This window comes from Mustela putorius, unplaced genomic scaffold, assembly GCF_011764305.1.
Source record: "Mustela putorius furo isolate JIRA1106 unplaced genomic scaffold, ASM1176430v1.1 tig00000145_pilon_pilon_pilon, whole genome shotgun sequence".
NCBI lineage: Eukaryota > Metazoa > Chordata > Mammalia > Carnivora > Mustelidae > Mustela > Mustela putorius.
The window spans coordinates 27658938-27684649 of record NW_025421294.1 but is presented as its reverse complement, the minus strand read 5'-3'; positions in this window follow the sequence as shown (position 1 = coordinate 27684649).

Below are 25712 nucleotides of genomic sequence, written 5' to 3'. Positions count from 1 at the left end.
TGAGAGCAACCCCAGGTCAATCAGCTTCAGCCCCAGTATCAGCCCTGGGTGTAGGTACTTGGTAAGTCAGTGGGGGATGAACCCTCACCACAACTTCCAACCTTGGGAAGAATCACAGTGTGTGACCCCTTCTCTGCCTGCTTGTACTGGCATCTGCCCCATCTTTCCCTGGTTCCTGCACTCATGGGGCTGCCCTGTGCCCAGACTGGAGGGGACAGGTGTGCGTGGAGGGTGTGTGCAGAAGCCGCTGCAGGGTGGGATCTTAGAGCAGCCAGAAGTCTGGCCCAGCCTCAGGTGACAGGGTCCCCTACTTGGGGAATACACCCTGACCCCTCGAGGGGGAGATGTGTTGTATGCAAAAGGATGTTGGAATTCAAGTGAGTCAGGTCAGGACTCAGTTTCCCTGTTGTGTTCTGCATGCAGTTTGTTCCTCGACAGGAATCCTGGCTGTACTTGAGGGCTGTGCTCTCCACTGGCCTGCTTATTTCCTCCTGCTGTGGTTGCTGGGCTGTCAGCAAAGCAGATTTTTAATTTTCCAAAAGCCACAAGTGTTGTTTCCGTTGGAGATGAAACAGAGATAACCTATTTCTGTCTCGCTGGGTGCTTTGTGTCAAGATAGTATCATTGGATAAATGTTGTGTTTTAGGCTTGGTTCTTGTGTGAGGAACTCCACGCACAGCACAGAGAGAGTGCCAGTTATCCTGCGGGAGGCCCTGGGCATGTAGGACGATCAGAGATTAAGTCTGAAACATGTGGGACTTGACAGGGAAGAAGGGTGACTGACTGTGTCTATCGGTAGTAACGGGGACACATGGCCAAGGAGGGTCATGGCCCTCACATCTGTTTTCATCTGATGCATCCTCTCTCACAAAAGCACATCTTACAGGTTTGTGTATGTAATTTTTTGATTGCTAGAAGGTACTTACTGATGAAGACAGATTCAAATCCGTATTCCTTCACATACTAGTTCTGTGACCTCAGTTCTCTTCCCTCTTTGGGCCTTGGTTTTCTCATCTATGAATTGGGACGGCAACCCCAGCCTGCCAGGGTGAGGTGAGAATGAATGAGATAAAGCAAGGGCTCACCACCGGGCCTGGTCCCTCGAAAACCTGAACTATAGGAATGGTGCGGTGTTAGTTCAGTTACTGCATAGAATCCTGACTTACGCGGAATTTGGATTGTAGTGTCTCCCGTGGTACCAGACAGACTGGTTTCTACCGTCTCTCTTCTTCCCAGAGTAGAATCACGAGTGATTCTGATGCTAAGAATAACTGACTCTGTGGCCCAGTCAGAGGACTCTGGGAGGGCATCCCAGCCAAGTCTGTGCCTCCCTTGCTTCTCTTTGGGCGTATCGCTTCCCGAAGTGTGGGACATCATGGCCATGAAAGAAAGAGAGATGTTGGGCGTGGCAAAGTGTTCTCTAGGTGATCAGGGCTGATGAGGGAGGCCCATCTTGTGGCAAGTCTGGGAGACCCGGGGTTGTCAACGGGGTGCTCCTCAGAAGGAGAGAGCCGCTTATGTTGTGTATGTGGTGTGTGTGTGTGTGTGTGTGTATGGTGAAGGAGGCTTCTTTGTGCTTGAGAAGGACCTGGGCTTAGCCCAGATGTCTCATGTTGACTAAAGCTGCTGCTGAGACAGATGTTCTTTGGTTTAGAGATTCGTTACAGGATATTTAGTGCAAAAACTGGAGGTAAACCATTACTGCTCAAAGATTCACACTGTGCACTAAAAGCTCTTTATGAGCAATCTGATTTAATGGGCAGATAACCCAGAGTACCGGAGATAGTCATCTGCCACCTACTGAGCACACTTGGTTAGGTCGGGGTGGGCAAGCGCAGGCAACAGTCTTGCAGGGCCTGAACTTGCTGTCTGAGCCCAAGGATCCATCACAAGCTGTTTTTTAACGTGCCTACCAGGGACCCCATCCTCTCCACTGTCCCCAATCCTGCTGGCCCCTGAGTCAGACCCTGGTGAGGGGAGGTAGAGGCAGAGAGCTGGGCCTATAAGTTAAGTGTGGGCACTTCTCCCTCTTCCTGCCCCCCAGCCCCACTTACTACCTCTCAGCTTGTATGTTGCCGGAAGTTCCCCCACGGTCCCTGGTTGCGGACAGGCTATGGTTTCAGGAGGAGAGGGGGTGATCTATGCAGCTCTGAATCGCCCGAGGTCAAAGTGCTTGAAGCTCCAGAAGCTTCTTCCTCTTTGAAACAGCTCAGGTTATAGGTGCTGGGAGAACGCTGCTGCCCAGGTGTAGCTCCCGGGGGCTTGGGCAGCAGTGGAGGTGAGATGCAGTGTTCCTCACACCTGTGTAGTATGGGGCTGCATTCTCACTGGTGTTGTGACTTTAGTAGGTTCTGGAGAAGTCTGAAGGATGGTTGGCCATTGCAGCTGGAATGCCCATCATTTCTACAAATATGTTCCTTCCCCAGGATGATGGAAACTGGTTTTCTGGTTAGCCGCAGGATTCTCTTTCCTTCTGTCTGTTTCATTGTCCATCTGGAATGGTGTCTCTTCTCAAAAGCCTCAATAGCGAGGCTATCTTTTCTTAGAACAACCGAGAGAAAGAAAGATAATGAAAATGAACCAAGGCAGAGAAAGTCCTGAAGGATGAGATCTCCATTGAGTTTACTCAGCTCTGTAAAAGTCTATTTACGCTGACAAATATTTCCATGTTTCATCTCATTACTCCGTATGTATTCATACATCAAGTCAACATGGCATGTGACTCGCTCTGGTGAAGTGGAACTGGAGGTCAAGACATTCCATCACCCGGTAGCCACAGGGATTCTTGCTGTGGAACACCTGACTGGTTAACAAATGGTATTCTGGTTCTGGACTCCCTCAGGGCCCATAGTGCTCCTCACAGTAACTCACAACAGAAGCATGGCTGCTCATCTGTAACACCCATCCCAGCCTTCCCCGGATCCCTTAGGCACTCCCTGAAACTCAAGGAGCTGGTAGCAGACGGATGCATCTGGCTTTCTGTTCCCCTGTGTCAGAATCCTCTTCCCTTGTGAGGAGCCTAGTCCGGGTCCTTCGTGGGAGAGTGGGGGCCTTGCACAGCAGGGCAGGCTCTGTGTGGGCCATTGTGCCAAAACTCAAAGCACTGTTGGCTTGGAGAGATGTGTACCCAGTCACTGACTTTGCCTTTTCACGTGAGCCCGTCTGTGGAGATGCTCAGCCCCTTGTGGAGTTTGTAAGGGCATCAGAAATGTACCCCCACCAACTTCCATTCATGTTAAACTTCATTTTTTTTTTTTTTTAAGATTTTATGTATTTGACAGAGTGAGAGAGCACAAGTTGTGATGGGGGGGAGGGGCGGAGGAAGAGGGAGAAGCAGGTTTCCCACTGAGTAGGGAGCCTGATACGGGACTCGATCCCAGGTCCCTGGAATCATGACCTGAGTGGAAGGCAGATGCTTAACTGACTGAGCTATCCAGGTGCCCCATCATGTTATACTTCTTAGAGCTCTGCTTCTTTTTTCTTTTTCCTTTTTTTGTTGTTGTGTTGTTTGATGTTAAGTCAACACCCTTTATCTGTAAACCTTTGATCCCAGCTCTGGAGAGCATTGATGGTTCAGTTCCTTCCTCTATGGTCAGGGCTGGGAACTGGGGCCAGAAAGGCAGAGGCTCCAAAGCAATACAGAGCCGGGGAGCTTGGCTTGGTGTCATACCCATCGTCCTGTCTCAGAGTCAGGTGGACCTACTGAGCTTGTGGAGCAAGGCTGGCCACCAGGGCAAAGACATTTCATGGGGCCCTGCACTATGGCCCACTTGACTTGGGCTCTGTGATTGAGTAAATTCTGGAATGATAAGAGCAGAAGAGAAAAGTGACAAAAATTTGCCTCTGAAAAGTGGCTCTGAGTTTCTGGATTCTCCATGGAGTCTCTTTAGATTTGCTCTGGACTTGGTTAATTTTTTAGCCACAGAAACAGACTCAAGTCTAGAAAAACCATCAGTCTGAGGCAAACCATAGTGGGAGTTCACCCTGCCTTGGGGTGACCAGAGACAGTTGGTCCTTACTCTCTGAGAAGCTGTGTCTGACCTTAGGTTAGGAGCCATATACGGGCAGCCAGGCTCTGTCCTCTTCCTGGGTGTGCTGTGCCCCCACCTTCTCCAGGCTCCCTTAAGAAGATAATCACACTGGTTTGGCCCTTCTCTTCTGTGTCCCCTCTATCCTTTCTTGCTCCGTATTGGCCTCTGTCAGCATCTTTCCATCTTCTCTGCCTCAAAATATTATCACGGTTACCTCAGTTGGCCTTCTACAGGACCTATTAGTTTCCCCCTTGGTGTTTTCCAGTGGCTCTCTGGGGCCTCAAGTGTGGTGTTTGTGTGCAGTGGGGCCAAGCTTTAGGTGGGAGCTTGGCTCAGCTGGGAAGGCCCCATTTTCCTCAGAGTCCTTGTCCTGTTTTGGTGAGTAGAGGGACACCAGTCCTGGCCTCACGAGCCCTGACACGGACCTTCCACAGCAGGGTTGCTCACGGGCCTTGGCCTTCTTAAACTCAAGCCACAGTTCTGGGGTGGGGCTGCCCGACTCCTCTGTCATGCTGGCTGCTTGTGTATTGAGTCCTGCCTCGAGGCAGCTCACTCCCCCTCTGTGTCTTACCCCTCCCCAGACTGCAAGCTCTTCCTGGATGCTCAGTCTGACCCTCAAAGTGGGGACCTGTGTGCTGGTCCCTGCCTGCTGCCAGGAGTAAAAGCTGTCCAGATGATGACACTTGACGATCGGAGGGGTAGGGACATTTTTTTTTTTTTCTCTTAAGAGAGATAGTAAAACTTTAATGAGTAGAAAGATTCTTCCACCGATCCAGAGGCTGAGAACAAGGGGAGCGTACATAATCAGGGTGTATTCCTCTGGGGCTCTTGTCTGAGGTGACAAATGCAAAGTCTACCCCCATGTCACACATAGGCCGACCAGTTCAGTCTCCTGAGCTCCCGAGCTAGGGCTCTGCAGCAGCCTGGAGTGAAATGAGGCAGTGTGGAGATACGGTGAATACCTGTAATGTCCAGAAAAATCAATTTGTGTCACAATCAGAGTGTGGAATTGGAGTGTAACAGGGGCTCAAGTTGCTGATGGGAGTCTCAAAGGGAACTGGGCTTTCAGGCATGGATTTTGACATTTATCTAAGAGGAGCAAAGGAGCCCAGGAAATCGCATGTCTGTGTCACTCCTTAAATGTTGCTTCCTGCACCAGGCCCTTGACCTTGCCTGGAAGGGCCTGTGTAGGGTGCCGTTCCTGAAGGTTCATCTTTGTGTTGAGCTCCCAGCGCCAGGCACCTGCTCGGAGGGAGGCCGGTTCCTCAGTCCTGGGAGGAGGCCTGGGCTGCTCTGCGTGAAGGCTGAGGTTCTCTTTTGGCTGCTTTCACTTGGGGCAGAACTGTTTGGGAGAGCTCTTTCTGGGCCTTTTTTGCCCTTAGGCAGGATGGGTGAGAGACAGTGATTGTCCTGCCTGGGGCTGAACCTCAAGAATGGGCTGGGAGGCGTCACAAGGAGAAGAGGGTGTGAATCCTGTGATTTGGATAGGAGCTCGTGGCCTGGGATTTCAGCAGAGAGCACAGGAAGCAGGCAAGGTGCTGCGGAGGTCATTGCCCCCTTCCACACCTCACCCCGTTATGTATTTGTATTCTTAAATGGGTCCTTCCTCCCTCCTCCCTCCCTTCTTCCCTTCCTTCTTCCTTTTCCTTTTCCTTTCCTTTCCTTTCTTTTCCAGAGAGGGTGAGGTGAGGGAGAGAGAGAATCCTAAGCAGGCATCATGCCCAGTGCAGAGCCTCGCAATGGGCTCCATCTCACAACCCTGAGATCAGGACCTGAGCCCAAGTCAAGAGTCAGACACTTAACTGACTGAGCCACCCAGGTGCCCCTGGGTTATTTTTCTTTTAATGTAGGGAGTTGCTGGGAAGAAAAACAACAGGCCACAATCTTCCCATCAAGAAAAATCCTGGCAATATCATTAAAAAAAAAAAAAAGAAATAAGAAAAAATTATTTGACAGAGTGAGAGAGAGAGAGAGAGAGCATGCACAGCAGGGAGAGCAGCAGGTTGAGGAAGAGGGAGAAGCAGACTCCCCACTGAGCAAGGATCCCGATGTGGGGTTTGATCCCAGGACCCTGGGACCATGACCTGAGCCAAAGGCAGACGCCTAACAACTGAGCCACCCAGGTACCTGAAATTTTTTTTTTTTTTTTAAAGATTTTATTTATTTATTTGACAGAGAGAGATCACAAGTAGGCAGAGAGGCAGGCAGAGAGAGGAGGAAGCAGGCTCCCTGCTGAGCAGAGAGCCCGATGCAGGACTCGATCCCAGGACCCTGAGATCATGACCTGAGCCGAAGGCAGCGGCTTAACCCACTGAGCCACCCAGGCGCCCCCTGAAATATTTTTAAGGTTAGAAAACTCAAGCTACAGAAAGGGGGGAAAAAAACACCATCAAAACACCCTGAAACCCCCCTGCCCCAACCCCAATCCTCTTCTCATAGACAATTTGGGTTCAAGTCTGTCATGAATTACCTTTGGGAAGAATTCAGCATATAGTTTCATGTGTGAATCTGTAGTCTTTAAACTCACAAAGAGGATTATGTTTTTCTACACTTTGCTCTTTTCCCTCTCCAGATTATAATTTAGCCTGGAGATATTTCTTGTCAGTAGGTACAGATCTCTCTCATCACTTTTTCAGAGCCGCATAATGGTTCTGATTGGAAGAAACTACAACGTTCTCTAATTAATCTCCTTGATGGTGAGTTTGGTTGGTTCTTTTTAACAAAGTGGTAATCATTTTATATATATTTCTTGGGGAGCCTTGGCACATAAGTTCAAAGAGTACATCCTAGGGTGGACTTATGACGTCAAAGGGAATATGAAAAATTTTTATTTTATTTTATTTATTTATTTGACAGAGAGAGAGAGAGGGAGAGATCACAAGTAGCCAGAGATAGGCAGTGGTGGGGGGTAAGCAGGCTCCCTGATGAGCAGAGAGCCTGATGTGGGGCTTCATCCCAGGACCCTGAGATCATGACCTGAGCTGAAGGCAGAGGCTTAACCCACTGAGCCACCCAAGCACCCCAAAGGAATATGAAAATTTTAATCTTTTTTAAAAAATATTATTTATTTATTTGATAGAGAGCACAAGTAGTCAGAGAGGCAGGCAGAGAGAGAGAAGGAAGCAGGCTCCCCACTGAGCAGAGAGCCGGATGTGGGGCTCGATCCCAGAACCCTGGGATCATGACCTGAGCCAAAGGCAGAGGCTTCAACCTACTGAGCCACCCAGGCGCCCCGAAAATTTTAATCTTTTTAAAGAAGATTTTTGTTTATTTGACAGATCACAAGCAGGCAGAGAGGCAGGCAGAGAGAGAGAGGAGGAGGCAGGTGCCCTGCAGAGCAGAGAGCCCAATGCGGGGCTCGATCCCAGGACCCTGGGATCATGACCTGAGCCAAGGGCAGAGGCTTTAACCACTGAGCCATTCAGGTGCCCCCAAATTTTTAATTTTGATAGACATGATCTTGCTGAAACCAAGGCAGACAAGGAGACAGGCATGGAAATTGGTCTGTTGTATGGGTTTTATTTTCTGTAAATTATTCACACCTACTTTTCTTTTTGCTCTTGAGTTTTTCTCATTGGTTTTTGTGAGTCTTGATAAATTAGTTTTTTTGTTGGATATGTTGCTATATTGCTTTCCAACTTTCTTTTTTGGGGGCATAGGTAAATTTTGATGCTTATGCAGTCAAATTTTTCACTTCTTTTCTATGATAACATTTGGATTTTGTGCCACACTTTGAGAAGTGTAGGGTCAGAATTCTGCTCAGCCTCTGATTGGTTCCATGACCTACAAACCTTGCTGGGCAGAGCTGTTTGTGAAAAAATTATAGGAGGGTGTGTGTATAGGGTATAGGGGCTTAAACCTGGTATGACTTAAAGCTAGATCCTACACTGGCCTATTAAAGTGTGCTTTCTCATTGAACAATTTCTTAAGGAAGAATTTCTGCTTCATCTGTAAGTCCTTTGGTCTGGAAGGTGTGAGGTTTCCCTTATAAGTGGGTGAGGCTGAGAACAAATGATCCAAATCAAATGCCTGGGTTGGAGGGGCTGAGAGACAACAGGGCATTCGGGGTCTTGGATGGGAGGGTGGAGCAAATGGGGTACATTGCGCTGTCACCACTGGGGTCTGGGGTCACTGCCCTTATCTGGTCCTGAGTGTGCTCTTGAACTTTGATGTGCAGCTGCTCTGGTAGAGACCTGTGGGTTATGCTCAGGACCGTAGTCTGGAATCAGGTTCTGTGGAATCAATGATAGAGTGGCCTTTCCCTTCTCATGGGCATTGAAGATGGTGCCATTTTCTTTGTGTCCAGGTCCTGGGGAAAATGAAGAAATGAAGCTTTTTCTTAACCCTGTGTGTGTGTGTGTGTGTGTGTGTGTGTGTGTATGTGTTTAGGTGGACCTAGGGCTGCAGCAGGTCATCAGAATCTCTTGAGCTCCTTTCTTTGCCTCTGTATGTCTGTTCTGTACTTGAGGGTTTCTCTCTCTGGAGAGGCACAGGGCATTCCCTGGCTCAGACCTACTTGGAGGTGTCATTGGGCCTCTGGGTGCACGTGTCCTTCTCTCTTCTGGTGGGAGCATGCTCTGCGGCCAGGCAGAGATCTGTAGGTGCTCTTGACACAGCTTGATTGGATCTTACTGGGGCACAGCCTTGCAAATGGAAGGAATTTCTATCTTGGCAACGAATAACAATGGACTTGCTCTCATTCAAGCCCCCTCTTGACGTGTCAGGACTGCAGCAACCCAATACCTAGCTTTGGCTGACACCTGTCAGACAGGGGAGGGCCAAATGTGTTTTTGAAGCTGTTTTCTTGGGTGCTTTCTGTCTTTTTTATATGAAATAAAATGTACAAAACTCTGATTCTCTTACTGTGTTCTGCATGAAAAGGGCAATCTGTACTTGGCTCCTCAGAATAATTGAGTAGTTAAAGACTTTTGTATTCCTTACACATTATCATTTTAATTGCTTTAATAAAATGTGCATACATATAGTCTCATTTTTGAAAAGGAAACCCATACTAAGAAAAGCTATATCCTCCTTGGACCAGCCTGATCTCGGTTCCATTCCCACCTTCCTAGAAGTTGCTGTGGTTCTCAATCTGGTACATATCTTCCAAATCTTTATTCTATCTCTATACATACAGGTGTGTCCATGGAAAATATGTACTCTTTATTTGTATGGGTCTATGTGTAGTAATGTGTGTCTGTGTGTATTTATAAAAACACAAGAAGTAATACACCATATGTCAGTCTATATGACTTGCTTAACAAACATTCACTTAACAAAATATCTCTGGAAACTAGCCGTGTCCTCACCAACAGGTCCACCTCATTTTACTTTACTTTACTTTTTACTTTATGGAGGGGAGAGGGGCAAAGGGAAAGGGAGAGAGAGAATGTCTTAAGCAGACTCTGTGCTGACCACAGAGCCCTACTTGGGACTCAATCTCACAACCCTAAGATCATGACCTGAGCTGAAATCAAGAGTCAGATGCCCAAACAACGGAGCCACGCAGGCACTTCTAAGTCCATGTCATTTAAAAAACCCCTCCATTGGGTTTGTGGGGTAGGAAAAGAATAAATGAAACAAGGTGGGATTGGGAGGGAGACAAACCATAAGAGACTCTTAATCTCACAAAACAAACCGAGAGTTGCTGGGGGGAGGGGGGTCAGGAGAGGGTGGTGGGGTTATGGGGAGGGTATGTGCTATGGTGAGTGCTGTGAAGTGTGTAAACCTGGCGATTCATAGTCCTATACCCCTGGGGACAAAAATACATTATATGTTTATAAAAAATAAAAAAATTAATAAAAAAATTAAATATAGGGAAAAAAAAAGCCCTCCATGGTTGTGGTAGGCAGAATAATGTCTGTCCATCCCCATAATGTCCACACCCTAATGGCTGGAACCTATGAATATGTTCCCTTACGTGGCCAAGGGATTTTGCAGATGTGGCTAAGGGTTGGGACCTTGAGGTAGGGGGATGATTTGGGATCAGCGGGGTGGGCCCAGTTGAATCACCAATCCTCAATGGTGGAAGATGAAGTCAGGGATGGTAAGAGAGTTTTGTGTAAAGGACCTCCTGTTGCTGGCTTTCAAGACTGAGAAAGGGGGCTCAGGAACCAAGTAAGGCAGTGATCTCTATGAATTGGGAATATCCCTCAGTTTCGAGCCAGCAAGAAAAGGAACCTCTGTGAACAAGTGCAGAGAACAGAATTCTGTGGGCACTGTGAATGAACTGGGGTTGGGTTCTCCCTGAGAGCCTGCAGAAGGGAACGCAGCCTGCAGACACTTGGGTTCAGTCTGCTGAAAGGTGCTTTACCGGACTTCTGACTTCTGGAAAATATGTAAGAGAATGCATCTGTGTTGTTAAGTCACTAAGCTTGTAGTAATTTGTTAAGGCACTGTGAAACGATTTTAAACTAGAACTGGTGAATAGTAATGGAGTACTTCACGCATGCGCCCTCAGAATGGAACTTAAGAATGGGAGACTGATTCCGGTAAATGTTTGGCAGAAGAACATCTGGCAAGAATCCCTCCCCATCCTTGAGCTGAGGAACTTACTGTGTGGGCTCCAGCTGTACTTTCCACTTCCTGCCCGACAGCTTCTGCATTCCTTGCCATAAACACAACCTGCCCCAGACCCTCAGCGGAGTGCCTGTAGCTTACTACAGCATGTGTTGCCCAAATTGCAATTCCTCTGCTGTTCTGTTATCAGAAACTCAGTTTCTGGTAATTCCAGCCTACCTCCGTTTTCTTTTTTATTTACTTTGACAGCAGCAATAGAAGAAAAATACAGTGGTGTTTTCCCTTGTGACCACCCCATATTTAGTTAGCTATACCCTTGTTGATGATAGATGTTTAAGTTTCCAGGTTCCTCTCTTACCCATGGCCCAGCTAAGAATTCCTTGTATCCACTTCTTTGTGCCCATGGGAAGGTGTTGTTCTGAGACAGTGTTTTCTAAAATTATCTTTGGTAATCCCCAGGAAGAAATACATTTTATGTAGTGACCCAGTGAGTGTGCACATTACATGAAAATTTTAAGAAATTATACTTGTCCCTGCTACCTGTGTCACATTCTAGTGTTTTCTAGGCTACTCTATTCATTTCATTCGAAATCAGTGCTAGTTACCGGCCACTATCATTCTCAGTTCACAAATAGATCTCAACCTATGTTTTAACAAACACTGATCTAGAAGATGCCTAGGCAGGTTATCATGTAGTAAGCCTGAATGAACATGTGCCCTGACTACCACTCAGCCTAGCAGGGACCCTCAAAAATGGCTAGTTCATTTCTGATGACACAGTCTCTAGTTCTGCAATCAGAAAATCTAGAAATAAGCTATTTTAGGATATATGTCATTTTAATGCTATGGTTTAATATTTCCAAAATTATTTTTATTTTAAAAGTTTTTTATTTTGAAATAATTATGGATTCACAGGAAGTTGCTAAGTTATTACAGAGAGGTCCTGTGGACCTTTCCCTCAGTTTCCCTCAGTGGTTACATCATGCATAATTATGGCACAGTGTTAAAACCAGGAAACTGACATTGATCCAGTGTGTTTATATAGTTCTGTCATTTTATCACTTGAATAGACCTGTGTCATTCCCACTGCATTTGGGATACGGAAATACTCTATTGCTGAAAAGCTTCCCTCTTGCTGTTCCTTTGTACTCAAACCCATCCCTCTTTCCTCATCCATCCCTAACCTTGGTAATTACTAATCTGTTTTCCATATCTATAATTTTGTCATTTTGTGAATATAATATAAATAAAATCTCATTTATATATAATTATATATCTTAGATATCTTACAGTGACATTTGGAGACTGACCTTTTCCATGCTGCATAGTGACCCTGAGATGCATTGAAATTGCGTGTATCAATAATTGCTTTATTTTCATTGATGAGTAGTGTTACATGCTGTGGATGTATCATGGTTTAACCATTTACCTATTAGGGGAGGTTTTGGTTAGTTCCAATTTTTGGCTTTTGTAATGGGTTATCAGCAATCATGTATAAAGTGTTGTTTGGATATAAGTTTTTTGTTTAACTAGGATTTCTGGGTCAGATGTGATGGTTGAGTCATAAGATGAGTATATTTCTAATAAGTAATATACTCATATGATTACTGAAGTGTAGTTGACGCACAATGTTGTATTGGTTGCAGGTATACAACATAGTGATTTGATAACTGTGATGCTCACCACTAATACTCCTAATTTATTTATAGTTTATAAAAAGTAACTGCCAAACTGATTTCCTGAGTGTCTCTACCTTTTCATGCTCCTGCCAGCAACCTATGAGAGAGAGAATTTCTCTACCTCCTTGTCATCATTTGGCAATGTTACTATTTATGTTGCTGTTTTAACAGATGTAGTGAGCTCATTGTGGTCTTTCTATGTGTCTCCCTTATGGCCAATCATGTTGAACATTTTTTTCATGTGCTTATTTGATAGCTGTATATCCTTTTTTCTTTTATTTTAAGATTTTATTTATTTATTTGACAGAAAGATCACAAGAGGCAGAGAGGCAGGTAGAGAGAGAGAGGTGGAAGCAGGCTCCCTGCTGAGCAGAGAGCCTGATGCGGGGCTCGATCCCAGGCCCCTGGGATCATGACCTGAGCCGAAAGCAGAGGCTTAACCCACTGAGCCACCCAGGCACCCCTGTATATCCTTTTTGATGGAATGTCTCTTCATGTCTATTTTAATTTTTATTTTTTTAATTTATATATTAGTCTGTGGGGAGGTGTGAGTGGATGCTAAGAATTGAAATTCTTTTTTTTTTTTTTAAGATTTTATTTATTTGATAGAGAGAGATCACAAGTAGGCAGAGAGGCAGGCAGAGAGAGAGAGGAGGAAGCAGGCTCCCTGCTGAGCAGAGAGCCCGATGCGGGACTCGATCCCAGGACCCCGAGATCATGACCTGAGCCGAAGGCAGCGGCTTAACCCACTGAGCCACCCAGGCGCCCCAACAATTGAAATTCTTAGCATTGATCTTAGACTATTCAGACATGAACAATTTCAACTCTTCTTTTTAAAAAGATTTTGTTTATTTATTTGATAGAGGGGCAGCGATAGAGCGAACATAAGCAAAGGGAGTGGGAGAGAGAGAAGCAGGCTTCCTGGTGAGCAGGGAGTGGGATGCAGGGCTTGATCCCAGGACCCTGGGATCATGACCTGAGCTGAAGGCAGACACTTACCCCACGAGCTACCAAGGTGCCCCTGTCAACTTTTTTTTTTTAAAGAAAAATTACAAGTAAGGCCCAAGTCCTTTGCATAACATTCTCTTCCTTAACATAACATCCTAAAAGTTAGTAGTTTGCAGCAAATTTTGCCGTTTATCTGTGAGTGCACAGGTGGTCTGTATACTAGTTTGTGGGATTGGGACTAAGCTGGTGTTCACCTGGCAGGATAGTGGTGGCCCGGCTTGGAACGACTTTGCCCTCCTCCACTTACTCTTCCACGAGGATATTCTGGACATGTTCTCAGTGTGAGAGTCCGAGGAAGGAAATGGAAACATGCAAGTCCTTTTTGAGGACTCTGCTTGGGTCCAGTTTGCTGTTGTCTCATTGACTAAACCAAGTCCAGCATCCATGTGAGAGGACATCATGAAAAGGCACAGGCACAGGGGGACATGAAGCACGGGGACTGTGAATGCCATTAGTCTACCGTAGTGCATGCTTCTGCCAAAATTAGTCACACAAATCCCCTGTGCTCTCCCCCATTCCAGGATCCATAATGGATTTTCCAGTCATGTCATTATGCTGGAGTTTAGGATCTTATGATCTACGTAAGATCTGCTTGTCGCTCCCTGTAGGGGGACCTCTGAACTAAAAAGACAAGTGACGCTTCCCCTGCCCTCCCCCTGCCCGCCACTGAATACAGGGGTGAGATAGGAATAGGATAACTGCCACAGACACTCCCATTTAGAAGGGGAAAAATGGGAGGTGTCTTGCACCTGTCCATAGCACTTCTAAAATGAAACTGGAAGAATTTTGGTAGTTTCTCTATTTCTTTTTCTCCCCATTCCCCACTTTTTTTTTTTTTAAAGTAAGCTTCACGCCTACCGTGGGGCTTGAGCTCGAAACCCTGAGATCAAGACCTGAGCTGAGATCAAGAGTTGGATGCTTAACTGATGGAGCCACCCAGGCACCCTAACTAGGTTTCTCTATTTTTGTCGGGATTTCACTTCCAGGTTCCTGCTCCTTCACAGGTGGTCAATGTGCCTTGATTAGTGTCTAATTCTGCTCACCCGAAGTGACTTCCTAGTTCCTTATCTTCCAAGCCCTGAGCATCCCCCTCTGAGATGTTCTTCCTTTTCCACAGCCCTCGGTGGTCATGCCTGGAGAAGAAATATGCCCTTTGTGTAATTTCTCAGCCTTTCACTTCTCAGCAGGCCATCTTACATTTTGAATAATTTCTTTCCAGCCTGGGGGCACTGAAGGCAAAATGACAGTCTCAAAGACTTGGTGGGTTTTCAAAGGCATCTGATGACATTTAACTGCATTTGCCAAAAGGCACACTCAGTATTTTTTAAACACTTCCTCTTTTCTAGGCTCGCTTATTTACTCTGGGCATGTCAGACAATGTTCTCAAGAGTCCTAGATTCCCTTTTGTCTAGCTGGGAGGGTCTTTAAGGCAGTACCTTAAGTATTCATTCAAGCTTTTGCTTGTGTCAAGTTTTTTATTGCCCTATTGGCCAAACCAAGCTACGTAGCTGAGCCCAACATCAGTACAGGCAGGCACTGCAAAGGGCAAGGATTCAGGGAAGAAGAAAAACGTGAGTATTGATGTACTCCTTCTACCACAAAAGGTAATTAAAAGAAGTTTGGTTTGATTTCATGTGTGTGTGCACATGTGTGCATACACATGTGAGTATAAATATTAGACTGTATATGATTCTGCATCTTGATCTTTTTTATTCAGCAATAGCTCTTGTGATCTGTTCCTTTTAGCTGTAATAAGAATTTCATTATATGAATGTATAGTGTGCATTTTGTTGAGCCATTTTGTGATGAATAAACATGAAGCTTATTTCCAATTTTTTCACTATTCTATTTCACAGTCTAAGATAGACCTTTTTTCCTCATTTTAACATCTCTGTAATCCCCAAGGTTTTACAATTATTTCACAGTGTCCTTCTTTTATTGACATACAAAATAATGATGCATCTTATAATCAGTGGTGTTTTAGAGCTGATGAAATGTGGTATAAATGCTGATGAATGTCCTACTTGGATTGATCTCCACATCAGCTGTAATGGTCTGTGCTTTTCCCATTGCTCTCTGTCCTTGTCAGTAATTGCTATGTTGTGAGACTTTGTTAGGTTTTTACCAACCTGATAGAAGTGAAATGGTATCTTACTGCAATCTTAAATGCACTTCCCTGATGACGAGTTGGGTTAGAGTTCACTTCATAGTTACTGGCCATTTACATTTCCTTTCTATGAATTGCCTGTTTTTATCTGTTGCCTTTTTTTTAATAGCGTTGTCCTTTTCTTCTTGATTTATAAGCATTCTGTCTACATCGTAGATTCTAATCTTTCATTAATGCATTGCAAATATCTTCTTCCAGTCTGAAGTTTATGTTTTCATTTTATTTGTAGAGTTCTTTTTCACATTGATAATTTAAATGTTAATGGAGTTGAGTTTATAAAATCAATTTTTTTTAATAGTTTGGGTTTTTTGTGTCTTGCTTCAAAAAGTCTTTCAGTATTACTACTGCTACTATTTACTAATAGTAGGAAGTACTATTTCTTGAGCCAAGCATTGTTCTCAATGCTTTACATGGATTAACCCATTCAATTATCACGAAACCCCACTGAATAGTTAAGGCTAACCTCACTCTACACACCAAGGGAACTGGGGGCTTACTGCCCTTGGTAGGTTGAATTACGCCCCCCTCCTCCCTCAAGGATGATTATATATACTAATCCCTGGACACTGTGACAATTACCTTTTTGACATAAGGATGAATATGACTTTGTGTGGCAAACAACGTGATAAAATGAAAGATCTTGAGGTGGGGAGAGCTTCCTGGATTATCTGGCTGTGCCCCAAAATGCAGTTGCAAAGTGTGTGAGACAGAGGGAGATATTCGTACACAGGAGGGAAGTCAGTGGGACCACGGGCCACAAGACGAGGAATGCCAATAGCCACCAAAAGCTGGAACAGGCAGGGGACAGGTAACATATTTTCAGGTTACTGTCTCTGTGGTATTTCTTTCAGTCAATTACCTGTCTATTTGTTTTTTTTTTTTTTTTTATTGGGTTATCTTTTTCTTAGGAGATCTTTATGTAGGCTGGATACTTTGTTAGATAAGTGACAAATGTACTTTCTGGTATGCAGCATGATGGTTTATGTTCTTTTGCTTTTTTTTGCCATATTCCTACTTGCAATTTTTATTTAGTTGAATGTCTCATTTTAAATTTGTGTATATATCTATGATTTAAGAATACTTTCTCTAACTTTACATTTTCTTCTAAAGCTTTGACTTTTTTTTTTTTCTTGTTTTCACTGTTTAGGTCTTTGATCAATCTGAAACTTATTTTTTGAAAATAGTGTATGGGGTCATTAGTTTCCCCACATGGAGAATCAGTTGTCTCAATACCACTACTGAGGTCCAATTTCCTACTCGAGTTGAAATGTCTTTTACATGCATAGATCTATTTCTGGACTCTAAGTTACATTCTTCTGCTCTATTTGCCTGTCCTTACTCTGATACAAACAGAAGTCATTCCTGCAGTTTTACATGTCTGTGCTTTGGTAATTGGTAGGGTAAGCTCTTCCTTTGTTGTTTTTTAAACTTTTTACTATATTTGTATACTTAAATTTTTTAAAATAAAAAATATGTATTGAGACCATTTAAACTTTTTTTTAAATTTTTAAAAGATTTCTATTTACTCATATGAGAGAGAGACACACACACACAGAAAGAGCACAAGCATAGGGAGAGGTAGAGGGAGGCAGACTCCCCCCCTGAGCTGGAAGCCTGATGTGGTACTCAATCCCAGGACCTGGAGATCATGACCTGAGCTGAAGACAGATGCTCAACCATCTGAGCCATCCAGGCATTCCGAGGCCATTGTTTTTGAGAACATTTTTGATTGTAGTTTTTTTCTCTAGCAAAATTGAGGGGGAAACACAGAGGTTTTCCATGTACCATCTGTACCCACACATGCACAGCCTCCCCCACTATGACCATCCCCCACCAGAGTGGGACATGTGTTGCAGTCTGTGGTTTGTACTTGGATTCACTTTTCGTGGTGTGCATTCTGTGTGTTTGGGCCAATGTGTAGTGATAGACCTCCATCATTGTGGCATCATACTGAATAGTTTCACCTAACAATCCGCTGTGCTCCCCCGATTTATCCTACCTTCCCCCCCTTAGCCCTGGCAGTCCCTTGTCCTTTTAGTATCTCTACAGTTTTTCCTTTTCCTGAATGTCTCATAGTTTGAAGTTTGACACTAACTAACCTTTTCAGATGGGCTTCATCTACCTAGTAATATGCATTTAAGGATCCTATATGTCTTTCCCTAGCTCAATAGCTAATTTATTTTTAGCACTAAATAGTATTCCATCATCTGGATGTACCGTAGTTTATTTCTCTATATCCCGGCTGAAGGACTTCGTGGTTGCTTCCAAGTTTTGGCAACTATGAGTGAAACTATAAATACTCGTGGGCAGGTTTTCGTGGGGACCTAAGTTTTCAACTCCTGAAGGGCAAATACCATGGAACAGAATTGCCAAATCATATGGTAAGAGTATGTTTAGTTTTGTAAGAGACCACCAAGCTTTCTTCCAAAGTGGCTGTCCCATTTTTGTATTTACATTTTCATGTACCTCTTAGAATTAGCTTATGTAATTCCTTGAAAAATATTGTTGGTACCAGAATTGTGATTGCACTGAATTTATAGGTTATTCAAGAGGACTGATAGCTAGAAGAAATATTCCCATTCTCAAAAGTTGTTTCTCTCTCTTAGATCATTTTTTATTATCCTTCATTTAACTCTAGAGTTATACTGTTTCTTGCACATTTCTTACTAGATATATCCCAAGATACATTATGGTACTGATATTTCTTTTCCCTCTGTATATTACAATGGATTAGTGCTAGTATACAGGAGCTCTTGATTTTTTGTCCTATAGAAGTTTGACTTTGTTGTAGTCAAATTTTTTTCTTATTGGCTTCTGGATTATGAGTCATAGTAAGGAAAAATTTTCCCACTTTCAGTAATGCTGGATATTCACCCATGGTTTTTCTTTAATTAAAAAGAATTTTAAAATCCTTGTATGGGTTCAGCTTTTACTTTTAGACCTTTTTAAATTTAAATTCAATTAATGAACATGTAATGTGTTATTAGTTTCAGAGGTAGAGGTCAGTGCTTCATCAGTCTTATATAATACCCAGTGCTCATGACATCAGGTGCCCTCCTTTATGCTCATCACCCAATTACCTCACCTCCCCTCTCTCCTCCCATCCAGCAACCCTCAGTTTTTTTCCTATGATTAAGAGTCTCTCATGGTTTGTCTCCCTCTCTGGTTTTGTCTTGTTTTATTTTTTCCTCTCTTCCCCTATGATCCTGTGTTTTGTTTCTTAAATTCTACATATCAATGAGATCATATGATAATTGTCTTTCTCTGACTGACTTATTTCACTTAGCATAATACCCTCTAGGTATTTCCCATGTTGTCGCAAAGGGCAAGATTTCATGTTTTTGATGGCTGAGTAGTATACCATTGTGTGTATACACACACAGACACTCACACACAGACACATCACGTCTTCTTTATCCATTTGTCTGTCTATGGACATCTGGGTTCTTTCAATAGTTTGGCTATTGTGGAGTTTGCTGCTATAAACTTTGGGGTGCATATGCCTCTTTAGATCACTACATTTGTATCTTTGGGGTAAATATCCAGTAGTGCAACTGCTAGGTAGTAGGGTAGCTCTATTTTCAACTTTTTGAGGAACCTCTATACTGTTTTCCAGAGTGGCTGCATCAGCTTGCATTCCCACCAACAGGGTAGGAGTGTTCCCCTTTCTCTGCATCCTTGCCAAAACCTGTCATTTCCTGAGTTGTTAATTTTAGCCATTCTGACTGGTGTGAGGTGGTATCTCATTGTGGTTTTGATTTGTATTTCCCTGATGCTGAGTGATGGTGAGCACTTTTTCATGTGTCTTTTGGCTATTTGTATGTCTTCTTTGGAGAAATGTTTGTATATGTTGTCTGCCCATTTCTTGATTGGATTATTCTTTGGGTGTTGAGTTTGATAAGTTCTTTACAGATTTTGGATACCTGCCCTTTATCTGATAAGACATGTGCAAGTAACTTTTTCATTTGTGGGTTATCTTTTGATTTGTCAATTGTTTCCTTTGCTGTGCAAAAACTTTTTGTCTTGATGAAGTCCCAATAGTTCATTTTTGCTTTTGTTTCCCTTGCCTTTGGAGACATGTCTATCAAGAAGTTGCTGTGGGTGAGATCACAGAAGTTGCTGCCCATGTTCTCCTCTAGGACTTTGATGGATTCCTGTCTCACATTGAGGTCTTTTATCTACTTTGAGTCTATTTTTGTGTGTGATGTAAGGAAATGGTCCAGTTTCATTCTTTTGCATGTGGTTGTCCAATTTCCCCAACACCATTTGTTGAAGAGACTGTCTTTTTACCATTGGACATTCTTTCCTGCTTTGTCGAAGATGAGTTGACCATAGAGTTAAGGGTCCATTTCTGGGCTCTCTATTCTGTTCCATTGATCTATGTGTCTGTTTTTGTGCCAGGACCATACTATCTTGATGATGACAGCTTTGTAACAGAGCTTGAAGTCTGGAATTGTGATGCCACCAGCTTTGGCTCTCTCTTTCAACATTCCTCTAGCTATTTGGGGTTTCTTCTGGTTCCATATAAATTGTAGTATTATTTGTTCCAGCTCTGTGAAAGAAGTTGGTGGTATTTTGATAGGGATTGCACTGAATGTATAGATTACTCTAGGTAACATAGACATTTTCACAGTATTCGTTCTTTAAGTCCACAAGCATGGGACATTTTTTCATTTCTTTGTGTCTTCCTCAATTTCTTTCATGAGTGCTCTATAGTTCTCTGAGTACAGATTGTTTGCCTATTTGGTTAGGTTTATTCCTAGGTATCTTATGGTTTTGGGTGCAATTTTAAATGGGATTGACTCCTTAATTTTTCTTTCTTTTGTCTAATTGTTAGTGTCTAGAAATTCAACTGATTTCAGTGCATTGATTTTTTTTTTTAATATCCGGACACTTTACTGAATTCCTATATGAGTTCTAGCAATTTTAGGGGTGGAGTCCTTTGGGTTTTCTACACAGAGTGTCCTGTCATCTGCAAAGAGTGAGAATTTGACTTCTTCCTTGCCAATTGAGATGCCTTTAATTTCTTTTTGTTGTCTGATTGCTGGGGCTAGGGCTTCTAGTACCATGTTGAACAACAGTGGACATCCCTGCCGTGTTCCTGACCTTAGAGGAAAAGCTCTCAGTTTTTCCCCACTGAGAATGATATTCACTGTGGGCTTTTCATAGATGGCTTTTATGATGTAGTATGTTCCCTCTATCCTTACACTGTGAAGAGTTTTAACCAAGAAAGTGTGCTGTACTTTGTCAAACACTTTTTCTATCTCTACGGAGAGTATCATATGGTTCTTGTCCTTTCTTTTATTTATGTATTCTATCACACTGATTTGCAGATACTGAACCACCCTTATAGCCCAGGAATAAATCCCACTTGGTCGTGATGAATAATCCTATTAATGTACTGTTGGATCCTATTGGCTAGTATTTTGGTGAGAATTTTTGCATCCATTTTCATCAGGAATATTGGTCTGTAATTCTCCTTTTTGGTGGGGTCTTTGTCTGGTTTTGGGATCAAGGTAATGCTGGCCTCATAGAAAGAGTTTGGAAGTTTTCCTTCTATTTCTATTTTTTGAAACAGCTTTAGAAGAATAGGTATTAATTCTTTCTTAAATGTTTGGTAGAATTCCCCTGGGAAGCCATCTGGCCCTGGACTCTTGTTTGTTGGGAGATTTTTGATGACTTCTTCAATTTCTTTGCCAGTTATGTGTCTGTACAGGTTTTCTATTTTTCTCTGTTTCAGTTTTGGTGGCTTATACATCTCCAGGAATGCATCCATTTCTTCCACATTGCCAAATTAGTTGGCACAAGGTTGCTCATAATATAATTTTAAAATTGTAATTCTTTGGTGTTGGTTGTGATCTCTCCTCTTTCATTCATGATTTTACTTATTTGGGTCCTTTCTCTTTTCTTTTTGATAAGTCTGGCCAGGGGTTTATTTATCTTTTTTAAGTCTTTCAAAGAACCAGCTCCTAGTTTTATTATCTATTCTATGGTTCTTTTAGTTTCTGTTTCATTGATTTCTGTTCTGATCTTTATTAATTCTCTTTTTCTGCTGGATTTAGGTTTTGCTCCTCTTGCTCCAGCTCCTTTAGATGTAGGGTTAGGTTGTATATTTGAGACCTTCCCTATTTCTTGAGAAAGGCTTATATCACAATATACTTCATACTTAGGACTGCCTTTGCTGCATCCCAAGGGTTTTGAATAGTTTTGTTTTCATTTTCATTTGTTTCCATGAATTTTTAAAATTCTTCTGTAATTCCCTCATTGACTCATTCATTCTTTAGTAGGATGCTCTTTAACCTCCATGTATTTGAGTCTTTCTGACTTTCCTCTTGTGGTTGAGTTCTAGTTTCAAAGCATTGTGGTCTGAAAATATGTAGGGAATGAATGATCCCACTCTTAGGGTACCAGTTGAGACCTGATTTATGACCCAGGATGTGATCTATTCTGGAGAATGTTCCATGTGCACTCGAGAAGAATGTGTTTTCTCTTTTTTAGGATGGAATGTTCTGAGTATATCTGTAAAGTCTATGTAGTGTAGTGTGTCATTCAAAGCCCTTGTTTTCTTGGGGCTTGATCTTATGTTTAAGTGACGCGTCCTTTGCAGTGAGGGGGGTGTTAAAGTCCCTTACTATTTTTGTATCATTATCGATGTGTTTCTTGGATTTTGTTATTAATTGGCTGCTCCCATGTTAGGGGCATACATATTTACAATTGTTAGATCTTCTTGTGGGATAGACCCTTTAATTATGATATAGTATCCTTCCTCATCTCTTACTACAGTCTTTGGTTTAAATCTAATTTGTCTGACCCCTATATTTTATTTTCTCTTCTACTTCCTTCATAGACATTTCTTATCATTTTTTCTTTGCTGTGGTTGCTTCTCAATCCTTAATCAAATTCTGTATGTTTCTCGATCTCTTGATTTTTAAGTAAAATAGTTTTACTACTGTTTTTGAGTTATTAAAAATGTTTTTGTTCAATATTTTCATTAAAAAAACTAATTTGTCTGATATAGGGATTACCACCCTGTTTTTTTTTTTTTTTTTTAATGTCCATTAGCATGATAACTAGTCTTTAAATCTGGAGGTGTCTTTGGGTCTAAAATGAGTCTCTTGCAGACAGCATATTGATGGGGCTTGCTTTTTTATCCAGTCTGATAGACTGTGTTTTTTGATTGGGGGCACTTAGCCCATTTACATTCAGGGTAATTCTTTTTTTTAAAATTATTATTATTATTATTATTATTATTTTAATTTTTTATTTTTTATAAACATGTATTTTCATTCAGGGTAATTCTTTTTTTTTTTAAGATTTTTTATATATTTTATTTTACAGAGAGAGAGATCACAAGTAGGCAGAGAGGCAGGCAGAGACAGAGGGGGAAGCAGGCTCCCTGCTGAGCAGAGAGCCTGATGCGAGGCTCAATCCCAGGACACTTTGTGTGGCAGCGGCTTAATCCACTGAGCCACCCAGGCGCCCCATTCAGGGTAATTCTTGAAAGATATGAATTTAGTGCTGTTGTATTACCTGTAAGATGACTATTACTATATATTGTCTCTTTTCCTTGCTGGTCTGTTACTTTGGGGCTCTCTCTTTGCATAGATGACCCCTTTCAATATTTCTTGTGGGGCTAGTTTGGTGATCACAAATTCTTTTAGTTTCTGTTTGTTCTGGAAGCTTTTTACCACTCCTTCTATTTTGAATGACAACCTAACTGGATAAAGTACTCTTGGCTGCATATTTAACATTTAACAGCCTGAATATATCATGCCTGTTATTTCTGGCCTGCCAGGTCTCTGTGGTTAGGTCTGCTGGCAATCTAATGTTTCTATCTTTATGGGTTACAGACCTCTTAGTTCTAAGCTGCTTTCAGGATTTTCTTTTTGTCTCTGATATTTGCAAGTTTCACTACTATATGTTGGGGTGTTGACCTATTTTTATTGGTTTGGTGGGGGTTCTCCATGCCTTCTGGACTTGATTGCCTGTTTCCTTCCCCACATTAGGGAAGTTCTCTGCTATAATTTGCTCCAATATAGTTTCTGTCCCCTCTCTTTCCTCTTCTTCTGGGATCCCAGTTATTCTAATATTATTTTGCACTTATCTCTTGAATTCTCCCCTTGTGATCCAGTAATTGTTTTTTTTTTCTCAGCTTCTTTTTCTGCATAATTTTGTCTTCTATATCACTAATTCTCTCTTCTACCTCACTTATCCTAGCAGTTAGAGCCTCTATTTCTGATTACATCTCATTAACAGCCTTTTGATTTTGACTTGATTAGATTTTAGTTCTTTTATTTCTCCAGAAAGGGATTATTTAGTGTCTTCTATGCACTTTTCAAGCCCAGCTAGAATCTTTATAATCATGATTCTGACTTTTAGTTCTGACATCTTACTTATATCCATACTGATTAGGTCCCTGGTAGTCAGTGATGCGTCTTGTCTTTTTTGAGGTGAGTTTTTCTGTCATGTCAGTCTGTCCAGAGAAGAATAGGTGTAAGAGAAAACAAAATACTAAAATGGTAACAACAACCCCAGAGGAATATACACTAAATAAATCAGAAGAGATGCAAAACTGAAAAAAAAAAATAGAAAAAAAAGAGAATATAACCAGACAGGAGAACAGAATAGAGCAATACACTGGATCCTGTTTGTATTTCTGTCCATTTATTGGAACTAGATCCCAAAATTTTGAAAAAAAGAAAAACTTACATATGTAGAAAAATAAAATTAAATAAACGAAAGGATAGAATGTAATTGTAAAAATGAAAAGTAAAAGACAATAGAGGGAAAAAAAGAATATAAACAGAGAGGCAATGGAACAGAGCAATACACTACATCCAGATTGTATTTTGGTTGGTTTGTTAGAAGGAACTGTATCTCAAAATTGTAAAGAAAGAAAAATGTACACATATATATAAAATTAAATACATTGAAAGGATAGAATGTAACTGTAAAGATGAAAAGCAAAAAAGATTTTAACAAAACAAAAAAGAGAAGGAGAAGGAAAAAAAAGAGGATATGATCAGAAAGATGAAGGGAACAGAGCCATACACTAGATTCTGGATGTATTTTGGTCTGTTACTGGAAATTGCATCCCAAAATTTTAAAGAATTTTAAAGAAAGAGAAACTTACATATATATATGTATATATATACATATATATGTATATATATATGTATGAGTATATGTGTGTGTGTATGTGTGTGTATATATATGTATGCACATACATATATATGTACAAAAATAGAAATAAATACAATGAAAGGATAGAATGTGTAACTGAAAATGAAAATTTAAGATTTAAAAACAAGAGATGATAAAATAGGAAGTTGATTGAGAAGGGAAAGAGAAAAAAAAAATCAAAAAGACTAAAGAATCATGGAAAAAAGCCATGAGTTCTATGTGCTCTGTTTCCCTAACTCTGGAGTTTTGCAATTCTGACTGATTGGTAAATTTGGTCTTGGCTAGATGTTTTTGCTGATCTTCTGGGGGAAGGGCCTGTTGCAGTGATTCTCAAATGTCTGCCTGAGGCAGAATTGCACTACTCTTGCCAGGGGACCAGGTAAATAATCTGCTTGGGTTTGCTCTCTGTGGCTTTAGAGAATGAGAATGAAAATGTTGAACTCCCAGTCTCTGGCCTTGAGGAGCCCAGCATTCAGGGCTCCATTCCTCAGTGCGCCTCAGAGAAAAGCAGTCAATCATTCCTGTCTCCCTGGTCTCCTGCTGCACTCAGTCTATGACTGAGCATTTTTATTTCAGGCACATGACCCCATTTTGAGTTTCCAAACCCTGCAGACTCCTGTGGGTGTACCCCTGGTCTTCCTGTGACCTCGAGGATCCTGCGACCACAGTGTCCCAGCTGGGATTCTAGCCTGCTTTGCCACTTGAGCACATTTCAGGCAGGGACGTCGCTCTGGGAGCAGACTTCTGAAAGTTCTGATTTTGTGCTCTGCTGCTCTATCACTTGCTGGGAGCTGGCTGATGGAGACCCCTCCCCCCTGCTGCTTATCTTCCCATATGTCCCCTCAGATTCACTTCTCTGCGCCTCCTACCTTGCAGGAAGTGGTCGCTTTTCTATTTGTAGAGTTAGAGCAATTCTTTTCTTAGATTTCCAGTTGAGCTCGTAGGTGTTCAGAATGATTTGATAGCTGTCTAGCTGAATTCCTGGGACCAGGTGAAACTTAGGTTTCCTACTCCTCCACCATCTTGGACTATCTCCTACTTTTATACCTTTCACTGGAACTGGCTTGGAATTTATTCTGGCCTTTGGTATAAGGAACTAATTCAGTTTTATCTTCTTCTAACTTT